At 36.1% G+C, this 12208-nt stretch overlaps 1 protein-coding gene across 8 annotated transcripts in view; it reads left to right on the top strand.

The window, feature by feature from the left end:
- Nucleotides 1-12208, top strand: part of Dtna (dystrobrevin alpha) — a 355871-nt gene that overhangs the window by 33150 nt on the left and 310513 nt on the right. The window contains exon 2 of one of the 8 annotated variants that reach the window (XM_071602816.1): nt 1536-1607. The exons of the other annotated variants lie outside the window; for them this stretch is intronic. The gene's annotated coding sequence lies outside the window, so the exon portion shown is untranslated. The remainder of the gene's footprint in view (nt 1-1535; nt 1608-12208) is intronic. 8 annotated transcript variants of the gene reach the window in all.

Raw genomic sequence — 12208 nt, 5'->3', positions numbered from 1 at the left:
CCTCTTTCTTGTGGGTTACTCAAGGTCAATGTCATTTTAAGGGTAGACATGTCCTTGAACTCAGCACTCCCCTCTGGAACACTGAGCCATGCTCTGTAGCTGAATGTTTGCTGCTAGTAGACAGAAATGTTTGGTGATTCATGACCCCCCCCCCCAAAAAAAAGAAAGGTTCATTGTTTACTAGAGTTTTTAAACATAAGCAAAATTTTATAACACTGTATTTTACATAAAAGAAGTGGGAGATTTAAAAAGAAATGCTGTGATTTGATAACTTTTGTCTTCTTCCTGTCCTTACACTCTTTAGGATGAGATTGATTAAAAATTTGCATCTCTGAAAATGGGGTTAATAATGGTAGCTTTATCAAGAGCTGTAGTGAGTAGACCAAGACTGAATGTGAGATACTGAGAACAGTGCCTGGCATACCTTATGCTAAGTATGAATGGCTACTATTAAAATTAATCAACAACAGAAAACTGCTGTATCCCTATATTTACATCACAGAAACACTAATTCTAATCATAAGACTATGATTAGAACTATATTTTTTATAGTTTTATACTAAGTTTAATAGTTTTGAGTCGATCCTATTGCAAACAATATCTGAGTCTCTCTCCAGAATCAAACTTTGATCCTTCTACTAAATTAAGAATAGACAATTTTTAATCTCTGACCATCTTTGAAATTCAAAAGTTGCTGTTGTCTCACTGAGAGAAGTCATTTCTATGGAGACTGTTTTCTTTTGTGGATCTATCATTTCACAAGTGTATTTGGTTTTCATCTGTGAGAGGCACAGGGAAGAATTTTCAGTCCTGGGACTATTTATTAGTTCTGCTAAGAAGGAAAAGACAGTGAAATCTCAGGCAGATACTTGTGAAAGGCTCCGCTTGTTTGTCATGTTGTTTTTCTCAGGCTTGCTATATTTTGAGCATTTGGCTACCATTCTTTTTTCTCTCACTCTCTTCTCTTTACACCTGTCCTTTCTGTAATGTCTTAAATGTCCTTCACCTTGTGTGCAAAAACACAGATATATGCATGCATAGGATGGCGTAGGGGTCCATTTGGACCTAGTAAGATCTTTCTGATAAAGTAGTACAGCAATAAGCCAGATAAGATAGGGACACAAGAGTTCATTTGCTCAGACCCTTTTATTCTCAAGTTCCACCTCCCACAAACCCAGACAGAATTGTCAGCTCATCAAGAAATGGACTTGTTATCTTCCTTTAGTTCCATACAAAGGAGTATTTTTAGTGGCTCACCAGATGCTGCCAAAAGCTAATAAAGAATGGCATTTTAATAGTAGACATTCTAGATATAGGCAGGAGACTCAGCAAAACAAGACAATGTTTCATTTTGTTTTTATTCAAGGACTTGTGCTTCTTAGAAAGAAGGTGAAATCATTTAAGCAGCAGAATAAATCAAGTTCCAAAGTCTGTTGAGATATCAGTGAAGATACATTGTTACTTGCTTAACTTCTCCAGGTTTATTACTAGTATATTTGATCTACCATTTTTTAAAATTTATTTTTATTTTATAGAACTAATATGAACGCCTGGAGGAGCAATTCCATAGAGTCAAGTATCTAGTCCAAGGTCAGAGAAAATCATTGGTAAGACCCAGGGTGAAAAAACACCCACTTTTCAGTTATTAAACTGTTACTTAGACCACTAAGCCATGATCAGTGAGTCCAAATACTGCAGTTTAAACAGAATTTTAAACTTTACTTGAACCCGTATCAAGTTCAACAAAGTCACCTATTTACGGAAATTCTCTGTGAATTCCTTCTTACTGTGAAGTTATTTAAATCTCTATTTTTCACTAAAAAGGGTTTTTATGCTCAGACTTTACCATAAGATTATAGCATGAGTGTTTTCTTTTCTTGGAGTAGTACACAGGAATATTAATATACCTGCCACTGTGGTTGATTTATAATTTCATTCTATTTTTTATTTCCTATTTTAATAAGTTAGAATCTTCATGCTTCTGTCTAAAAAACCCATCTGTTCCTAATACATGGTTGCTATGAAAACATGCCCTTGAAACTTGAATTTTCTGTATGATTATTCTGCATTGTGCAAGACCTTGAAATTAGACAATTGACTGAACTCGGAGAACTTCTGCCAAAAATATTAGAATTGAGTGCCAAAGCTACTTGAACTGAGGGAGAGCATTAAGTTCATAACTTGGAGTTTGTTCAACTAAATAAATACACATATACATTTAAAATAGTGTTTAAAAAATTCAGCATTGCCACTCTGGCTTGTAGCATCTTCTCCAAGCAGATAGTCGCGGTCGTTCAAATCAGATCATGCCAAAGGGCGTGGCCACTGCAGAGAATATGGCAATTGTAGTTAAAAACAAAAGCCATGGAGATAGTGTCCTATTAGTCACCTTTGATAATATAAATATATTCATATATTTGCTCTGACCCGAGTAATACTAAGTAAATGAGGATTTGCACTTTGAATAACTGTAAATGTAGAACATTTCAGGTTGAAATGTTTTCTAAAAGAAGAGCACTACCCAGAACCTAGACCCAGGTACCATGTTTCATAAGGAGATTAGTGGCTTGGGGTGAAGGGTCCACTAAGTTGTCTAGTAAAATAATGTCTTTCCTTGACCAAGCCTCTAATTGTATAAGTGCTTTGGTTTTAGACAGGAGCCTATGTTTTCTATGAAAAGTTAGAATATGGAGAAAGAATATAACTGAAAGTTGAAAGTGTTTCCATGGTTGATGCCAATGGCATTAATTGCACACCCAAGACCCAATCCCAGCCCTACTTATTGACCTGTCCCTGCTCTGTAGTTTGTAAATGTTGGACATTGATCCTGCTAGTTTGCCTTCTAAGTATGGATAGCAGTTTGACCCAGGGTTAGCCCCTGAGATGTAGCTGGATGTCCACTGACCTTGCTCGTGTTCCCATTCCTTTCAACTTGCTTTGATCAACAGTAGAACTAATGGAGCTGTAGCAGCCATCATGACAACATGAGGAAAATACCTCAAGGATCTGAGTGATGCCAAATATAACATATTAGACAACTGAACCCACATTGGTAACTGCCTACTTCTAGAATTCTCATGATTTTTAGAACTCTATTATATTTATATAGACTTGACATGCCCTCTGTTCTTTATCCTGTGAAGTATTATTGTATAACTTCTTTATCACCAGGACTATCCATTCATTGTGGTATAACAGATGATTCAAGTTGGCATATAACATGGAAAATCAAAATAAATTTTTATGAGTAATATAAGGTGGGGAGAATATAATGGTGGAAAAGTAAACTAAAGTTAAATGAACACAATATTATGCCTGAAAGTTTCATATATATATTTACACTTTCATGTGTGTGTGTGTGTGTGTGTGTGTCTGTGTTAGTTTACTTTTTTTTGCTACTGTGATCAAAAGACCTGATAGGAACAATTTTAGAGGAGGAAAGTGTATTTTGTGACCATGATTTCAGAGATCTAAATCCATAGGTGGCTGACCCTGTTCCTCAGGGCCCGAGTTAAGGCAGGAAATCATGGAAGAGCAGTATAGTAGAGGAAATTGGCTTAGAATATCACACCAGAAAGGAGAGAGAGAGATGGACACACACACACACACACACACACACACACAGAGAGAGAGAGAGAGAGAGAGAGAGCTCCCTTTACCACAGAAAAAAATATAAACCCCCAAAACGTGCCCTCAGTGACCCACCCCCTTTCCACTGCACCCTACAGTTACCACTCAGTTAATCCCTAACAGAGGATTAATGCACTGATTAGATTAAACCTCTCTTAATGCAATCATTTTATCCCTAAACTTCCTTGCATTATCTCATAAATGAGCTTTTGAGGGAACACCGTATCTAAATCATAACTATATATATATATATATATATATATATATATATATATATATATGAAATGTATTAGAAATAAGACAAAGATTTGGTTGAAATTTTTTACAATCCCATGCAAAGGGTACAAGTGAGGCATTATACAATCCATAAGAGGATAACAGCCAGTTGCTTAGCAGAAGCCAAGGACTACTGACTAGGAAATGATGGAAACATTCTCCCCGTGGATAGACACAAAGTAGTCATTGTGTGCTGCAATGAACAAGATCTTCAACTGTTTTCATACAGTTACAGATTTTACATATTTTTTTTCTTGGCCTGTTTTAGTGTATGCTAATGTTACAGGGCCAAATTACCCTTTAACACTTTTTTTGGGGGGATGGGCAGGTACCAGGGATTGAACTCAGGGGCACTCTACCACTGATCCACATCCCCAGCCCTATTTTGTCTTTTATTTAGAAACAGGGTATCACTGAGTTGCTTAGGGCCTCGCTTTTGCTGAGGCTGGCTTTGAACTTGTGATCCTCCTGCCTCAGCCTCCCAAGTTGCTGGGATTACAGGCATTCGCTACTGCAGCCGGCTAAAATGACCCTCTAATAAAACAACGTTATAGGTAATCAATATGATTCAATGCATATTCATAATTTTTTGAGAATCTGGTTTAACCCAGAGCAGAGCTAAAGATAGTTAGAAAAGTCAAATGGGAGATTGTGCTTCAGAAAGAACTTCAGTTTCTCAGCTCAAGTTTTGGAAGCTATTGAGAGACACTGAATCATATAATGATCTTAATAAATATGATTATGAGGGCTTTCCTTGCTCCTCCCTTCACTTTATGAGAGTATAAATGGAGGCAGGAGCTGCATAGACCTCTCTAGGCCACTTTATCCATGAGGAAGTGCTCTTGGTGGGGACAGTTTGTGTTCCTGCTCCTGGCTGAGGAGAGCGAGCTGGTCTGACAACCCCCCTCCTTCAGGGCACAGAGACTCCCACAGTGGTCAGTGAAGGCCTACCCTCAGAGTGAAGAAGTGGACATCTCCATCAAGGATGATTTATCCTAATTGGGGACTTTAATGAATGGGGACACTTTAATAAAATTGTTGTCTTTTAAATGATCCTTTTGCTCCTCTCAGTACATCATTGTAGACCTTTCTGACATTTAATTCAGTTATTTTTTTCCTTCTCCTACATGAAAAATGAAGTCATTCTGAAACCATGAAATTGTGAAGCATTTGACACTCAGAAATCAGTCTCTGATATTACTTCTAGTCAATTCTCGCAGATACTGTTCTCTTTTTTTCCAGTTACCTTTTCTCCAACCCCACCCAATCCCTCATTTCTCTTTTCTTTTATATTAAATGTGGAAAAGCAAAATTAATAATTCTATATTACTACTAAAATAATAGCGAAATTTCCAGAATTTAGTAAGTGCCAAGATCTAGGTTAAGCACTTTTGCATATGTTATGCCATTTAACTCATTTTATAATACTTTAAAGGAACTTACTGTTTTTATTCTAATTTTACTGGTGTTACCAAAGAATTAGCAGGGAATCCCTTCTCCTAATATGCCATGTCCTTTCATCTCCTACCCCTTTCTTCCTCCGCCTCCACTCCCAGATCACAATCTACAGCAGGCTTTATGTGTCAAAGAGGATATTCCTTTGCAGTCATACAGGAACTGGAAGTGAAGGCTTCAGCTTTTCTGGAAGGCCACTTTGGTGAGGGAAAGGCGATTACACAGTCACTGGGCTAGAGATTAGCATGAATGGGAAGAGGGAATTAACATGGAGGAGGCACATGAGAAACATAAGTTTCGCTGGAAATCTTTTCCCTCTGCTTATAAACTCTGCATGTGACCCTGGGTATGAGGTGAAGTTGGGCTGGAGGCCTCACAACCTAACACTAGTGAGATATGCAGAGAACCAAGGTTCAGGAGATGCGGATTCTGGTCTCCCTGTCGCTGGCTGCTCTGTGACTTTAAATCAGATATTGTTTCCTTCTTTCTCTCACAGAAGTATTCATAGCTCTGTTAGGACTTGCGGCTGAGCTAGCATTTTGAAAACCTGATTAAAAAAAAAAAAAAGCTAAATTTTCCTTTGAAAGGTTTAAACTACCTTATGCTCTAAGTAAATGAGGATGAAATTTTCTTAACTCTGTCTTTCCTGTGAACATCTGTTATGGGATTTACAACTAACTTTAAGCTCTTTTTTTTTTTTGTACCATCACTTCATTCATTGAACAGATTTACATTCATTCTACATAAATTATTCAACTTGGCACAATATGAACACAAAATATTTAATAATTAAAACACTCACTGTGGACAGAAAGTACAAGACAATATGAATACCTTGCTTAAGTCCAGTTTTCTGAAGTAATCTTGAGTTCATTCATTGTTTTCTGTTCAATTGAGTAAGAATTTTAAACCATTTCTGATCTGGGGTTTCAAGAATCTAAAAAAATACCTGAAAACCCCTGAAACAAAGAATATGTTTCTTTGTTTTCCACAATTTTTAAATAATCAAATGGAAAGGATTCTTTTTTCTTCTTCTTTAAATAATCCTATCCCTTAGAGTTGAGAAAAAGAGCATGAAAATCTTCAGCCCAAAGGTTAAATCCTTTGACTAGAGGGCCTTTCAGGGAAGCGCACAAGGACCACAAAGAATGAACATGCCTTTTCAACCGTTTAATTTAATTTAGTTCAGAAAGCATTTGCTGAGCACTTCCTAGGTGCCCTATTGTCAAAGCCCCAAGGGGAATGCAAAGATCATGAGGTCTGGCACTGGCCTCCTGGTGGTACCCAGTGCAATGGGAGAGGGAGATCCTCCTCAGAATCACGGCTTGCTGGGGTCAGTGCTCCCTAGGAGGACTTGATGGGGGACAAAACACAAATGGCACTGATTCTGACAGAGCCTTTGAGCAGGGTTCATGATGAGGTGGGAGCATGAAGCTGTTCCTTGAAAAGTGATAAAGGCAAGGAGGCCACTCTAGACCCAGGGAAGAAAATGAACCAAGAAATGGAAAACAAAGAAAGTGCAATTGGATGCTTGGCATCCTTTGCCGAAAATACAAATGGAGCCCGTATAGAGGGTGGAAAGCTGCTTTGGGCTCCATTTGGGCCACTTTATGGAGAGTTTGAATAGCTGATTGCAACTCCTCAATTTGGAATTCATTCGTGTGCAATAGGAAACAAATTGACTTGGAATTTTTGTTTTTGTTTTGTTTGTTTTTTTTTTAAGCAATATTAATAACTGTCACTGGGAGCTAGCTAAAGAAAAGAATAAGAGAGGCAGATTTTGGGGAGACTCATGGCAGAAGGGATGATGAACTATTTGGATGTGGTCAATCTGTGGTTATCTTGTCAAGGCTACTCTGAGCAATAGAATTTAACCAACAAAATAATTGTTCGTTACCTATAACATGTGCCAAGTGCTTTTCTAAGTGCTTTATACATGCATGAGCTCATTTGATCTTAAATAATCTAATAAATTTAACATTATGATTACCCCCTCTTTTATGCTGAAGAAATAGAGACTAGCAGAGGACCTATACTTGACCCAAATTCATACCTCCACCAAGTTAGAGCCAGGATTAGAACCCACACATTCTAACACAACGGTTTGCATGTAATCATCATGCAGGAATGCAGGATACATTTGTTAGTGAAATAAGTTATAAGACTTTGGAAGATGGGGAAAATGATAGGATTTTATTCATTATCTATTGTGGATAGTTAATGAAATATATCTTGAGAATCTTTAATTATTGCATGCTTTAGATTACAATGAAGGTCAACTTTTTGTATCATATCTAACATAAAACATTTGTTGCTGATAAATGTTTAAAAATTTGAAAGCAAATCTCAGCCGGAAGCAACCCTCATTGGAAGACGTCTGAAATTCCCCTTCCTGAAGCATGCCCTCCAAAATGCAAATGTTGTAAGGGGAAGGACACTTTGACCTGATTGACTTGATCATTGTGCCAAGTCAAAGCTCTCTACAATTAAAATGGAAAAGTAAAAATAATTATAGTTGTTGTATCAGTTACACAAAAATATTTTGCATAGTTGTGTAGGTCAATTTTTCCAGGATTCATTTATCCAGTTTTTTTTTTTTTTCTCTCTCAAACTTCTTTTACTTTTTTTTTTTTGGGTGACTAGCAAGCCTTAAGGACTGAGGATGAAATATAACAAGTTACTAAATGAATCACCAAAGGACCCCCCGCTAGCTTCTAAATTAGTTCCTTATCCTGTCTCTTTTGATTTTCTCCATTCTACCTACTCTGAATCCCTTTCTCAATTACTGAGGTGATCATGGTGTTCTAAAAAGATTACCCACAGAACTGTCACTGGTTTTGAAGTGTGATTCACATCCAGACTCAAATAAGCAATTGGTATTTGTTATATCATGTGGTCCTCAGTTTCTTCATATGTTCAATGAAGAGGTTGCATTAGGTCACTGAATTTTGCTCCCAGCTTTTGATTACTCATTTTTGGTTTTATGGAGACCAGCATAAAACTAACCTTACTGAACCACTTTCCCTCATCTTTCCAGTTAAATTTTTACTAAGTGACTCTTTCAGGCCTCTGATTTGAGTAACTCAGCGACTTTTAAGTCTATCAAAATCCAAAACCCCTCTTTAAAACAATATTTTGTCATGTCCTATGCTGTTCTGAAGTGTAAAGTATTACCTATTTATGCTGAATTAAAAGATATATCAACATAACTTATAAGTGAAATATAAGTGAAAATATATTAGAATAAGACTTATCATGAGTGTGACAGTAACAAGAACAGATTGTGGTATGTGTGTTAATACAGATGTATTGTACTGATTACTCAGATAGCTCCAGTGACTTTGTGGTTGGTGGTACAATTTTCCAGAATGGTGAACAAGACTCAGTAAATTTCCATCACAAGAGCAAAACTCATGAACTGCAGTCCTGAAAATTTCAGTGCATTTTCAAATTTTGTAGGGAAAACTACTTTATATTTGGGTCATAGTCTCAGAAAATGGAAACAGATATTTCACTAATATGAATGTCCCAACAGACATTTAAATATTTTGCAAGACTAGGGGAAGTTCTTATTATGAAATAAAAAATATCCTTGAACTCTGCATACCACATAGTAAGGCAAGTATGGCCTGCTCTGAGAACCACTGGACCGGATGAAAACATTCATTGTTTTTTTCAGATCAGAGCAAAAGTTTTATTTGATTTAAAGTAGTTTTCATGCTACTGAGCTCAATATTTATTTTACTTATGTACTGGTGTTAGTTTGCTTTGAACCATCTAAGCAGACAGGTATTTGGTCTATCTTTTGAGTTGTAGTATCCATCCTACATATTAGAAAATCTAAAGTACTTGTTGCTTAAAGAAAAGAAGGAAAGGAAGATGTATATCTTTGGACCTTTATAAATGTGCCTTATTAATACAAAAGTAAGAAAAAACAACAAAAATGTTCAAGTTACGATTGCTTGGATAAACTTTATGTACTTTTGTTTAATAAAGAAAACAGAATGTGAAAAAATATGTAGTGATATAGGATTGAGAAAGACATTTAAAATGGTTGAGTCAAGTTAAAAATTTTGTAGAAAAAGGAACAAATTGTCTTACTGGAAGAATAAAGTAGAAGTTTCTGTATGTATGTGCTTTCAGCATTAATCATATACACTGTAATACTGTGTTTATTGTTGTTGTTAATGCATCAAATACTACTAACTAGCACTGTGGTAAATCATTTCATCTTCACAACAATCCCCTTTTACAGGTGAGAAAACTAAGGTACAATGATATTTGTTACATCACCCAAGCTCATAAGACTAGGGCTGGGGTTTGAATCTGGTGTTATGCCTGCGTTTTCAACTACAGTTTTATAGTAATGAGGTCCCTGTGCCAGTCACTTAAAAGAGCAACCAGACTGTGTTGAAATTAGAGGGGTCAGAACTCACTCTCCTGTGGCTATTTAAGGATTTAGTGAAAGTTTGCAGTATTTTATTAGGGTGAAGGATCATTTTCCATTTTTAATAAATTTTCTGTAACTATATGATCTCTGTTCTAATCCATCTCATCTCCTAGCAGTAGAATTTGGAGTTCAGGGTCTACATAAAGCAGTATACAAACTTGATCAAATATCACACACCCCTAGAGAGGTTATTACAACAGGATTGCTGAGCCCCAACCCCACACTGTCTGTTTCAGTAGGTCTGAGTTGGCACCTGAGAATTCACCCCCAAAATATGATATTTAGATGAACAAATGTGCTTTGTTTTTATTAGCATTTTTCTGGTATACCTTTGTATATTCCCTGTTTACAACTGTATTTGCTGTTCTGGTGAGCACAGATCTTGCTAAATGTATAGAGCGACTTATCCAGTGTGAGAAATTCAAATTGTTTATTTAAATATTTTTATTGTGACTGTTGATAACTTTAATTTATTTCTCACAATTTTTGGGGGGTTTATGATTCTTGTTACTTCTTTTTGCCTCTTTCTTGTCATTCTTTAAATGGACCAATTTGAGCCAGGTGCATGCCTCTGGCCCCAGCTACTCTGGGAGGCTGAGTTAGAAGTATTACTTGAGCCTAGGAGTTTTAAGTCAGCCTGGGCAATCATGTCTCAAAAATAAAATGAAATAAATATAAACTGAACAACCTATCTTTATTCTGCTTTATCTCTCTCATGATTATGAAGTTACAAATGCTACTTACAATCTTATAATAATAATTATTCATATATTTAGAACATACAGTTTTCAAGTTTAAACTCTTTCAACAAACTGTAGAGTTAATCTGCCTTCCTCTCTTGCTCCTTCTAAAAGTTTAACACACTTTTCCCCTTCATTTTCTACACCATCCTTTTATGAAGTAACCTGGAATTTCAGTTCCATTTATGAATTTTACTGCAGACCTATCCTCTGTGTTTTGTGCTATTGCCATTCTTTCTTATTTTACTATATTTATCAAATTGAGGTGCTAAAATTTCAGAATTCGAATGCATTAAGTAAATTTTTTCTAAGCTTTATAACTTGCTTTGTAGGGAGTTGTAAGTATACGCCGAAATTTTTTCTTTTAAAAAAAATAAGTGTCTTATTTTTAATCAGCAATAGCGTTTTCTTTGGTTTCTTTTTCTTAAAAATTATGTGACTGGTGTGTATATGACTTTTCTAGTGAGATTCAGATTATTTTCAACATTACAGTTTCCTCTCTGCAGATCGTTATGCTTGCTGTATCAGCATAAGAGCAAGAGAGTTGGTAAAAATTTACAATAGACATAATATAATATAAACTGTATATACTTGGAGTTAATAACAGCATCAGTGTGATGGAAGAATTTGTCTAATCTCCTTATCTGAATGAGTTTAAACACCAAAATGTCACAATTAAAAAGAACTTGGTTTTGTCATATGGGTTTAGACAGGTGTAGCAAATTGTTCTGAGAGTTCATAGAAGAGAGTTTGACTTCAAGAGAGCAAAGAAGGGAATATATTTCCTTTATTGTTGGTATATTTTTGTTTCCATTTATCCATGTCACTCTGCTATTATAAAAGCAGCTGGCCGACTTGCATTATCTCTGTACCTGACACTCAACAATGACTCCCATATCCTTTATCTTCCTTCCCCTCCCATAGCATTTACTATTCAACAAAAGACAGCATTTTAGCTCTGATATATTTGACCACTTTTTCATAGGCTGTAGGGATAGTATTGTACAGCACACAGAAGAGGGTAATTAGGTACATGGAGTTTTGTTTAATTTAGTAAATGGGTAGTATATTATTTTAAAATACAAGTGAAAAGAAACACAAATTAGACAATAGCCATACTTTATTATGATAGAAAACTGAATTGTATACTCAGTAGAAAAATAAATAGTTAAACAGATACAGAGCAAACATTTATGATGAACACTTTGATTTGAAGGAAATTTTTATATTGTCAAAGAGCAAGGGATATGGCTTAGTGGTAGAGCTCTTACCTAGCACGAGCCAGGTCCTAGGTTCAATCCCCAGTACCACACGCATACAAAAAAGAGACATATGTTGTGAATCAAAAGTAAATTTGTAGAAAATACACACTTAAAATTCAGTACAAGAATATTAGCTGGGCTTGGTGGCCCATACCTCTAATCCCAGCAGCTCTGGATGCAGAGGCAGGAGGATCTCCAGTTCAAAGCCAGCCTCAAAAAAAAAAAAAAAAAAACAAGGTGCTAAGCAACTCAGTGAGACCTTGTCTCTAAATATAAGACAAAATAGAGCTGGGGATGTGGCTCAGTGGTTGAGTGATCCTGAGTTCAATCCCTGATACTCCCCACCAAAAGAATATTAAATAGATGTAAAATGATCTCGGGAAACTATTTGCCCA

Source organism: Marmota flaviventris, chromosome 16 (genome assembly GCF_047511675.1).
Source record: "Marmota flaviventris isolate mMarFla1 chromosome 16, mMarFla1.hap1, whole genome shotgun sequence".
NCBI lineage: Eukaryota > Metazoa > Chordata > Mammalia > Rodentia > Sciuridae > Marmota > Marmota flaviventris.
Note: the sequence above shows the minus strand (reverse complement) of the source record. Positions and strands in the feature narration are given on the sequence as shown.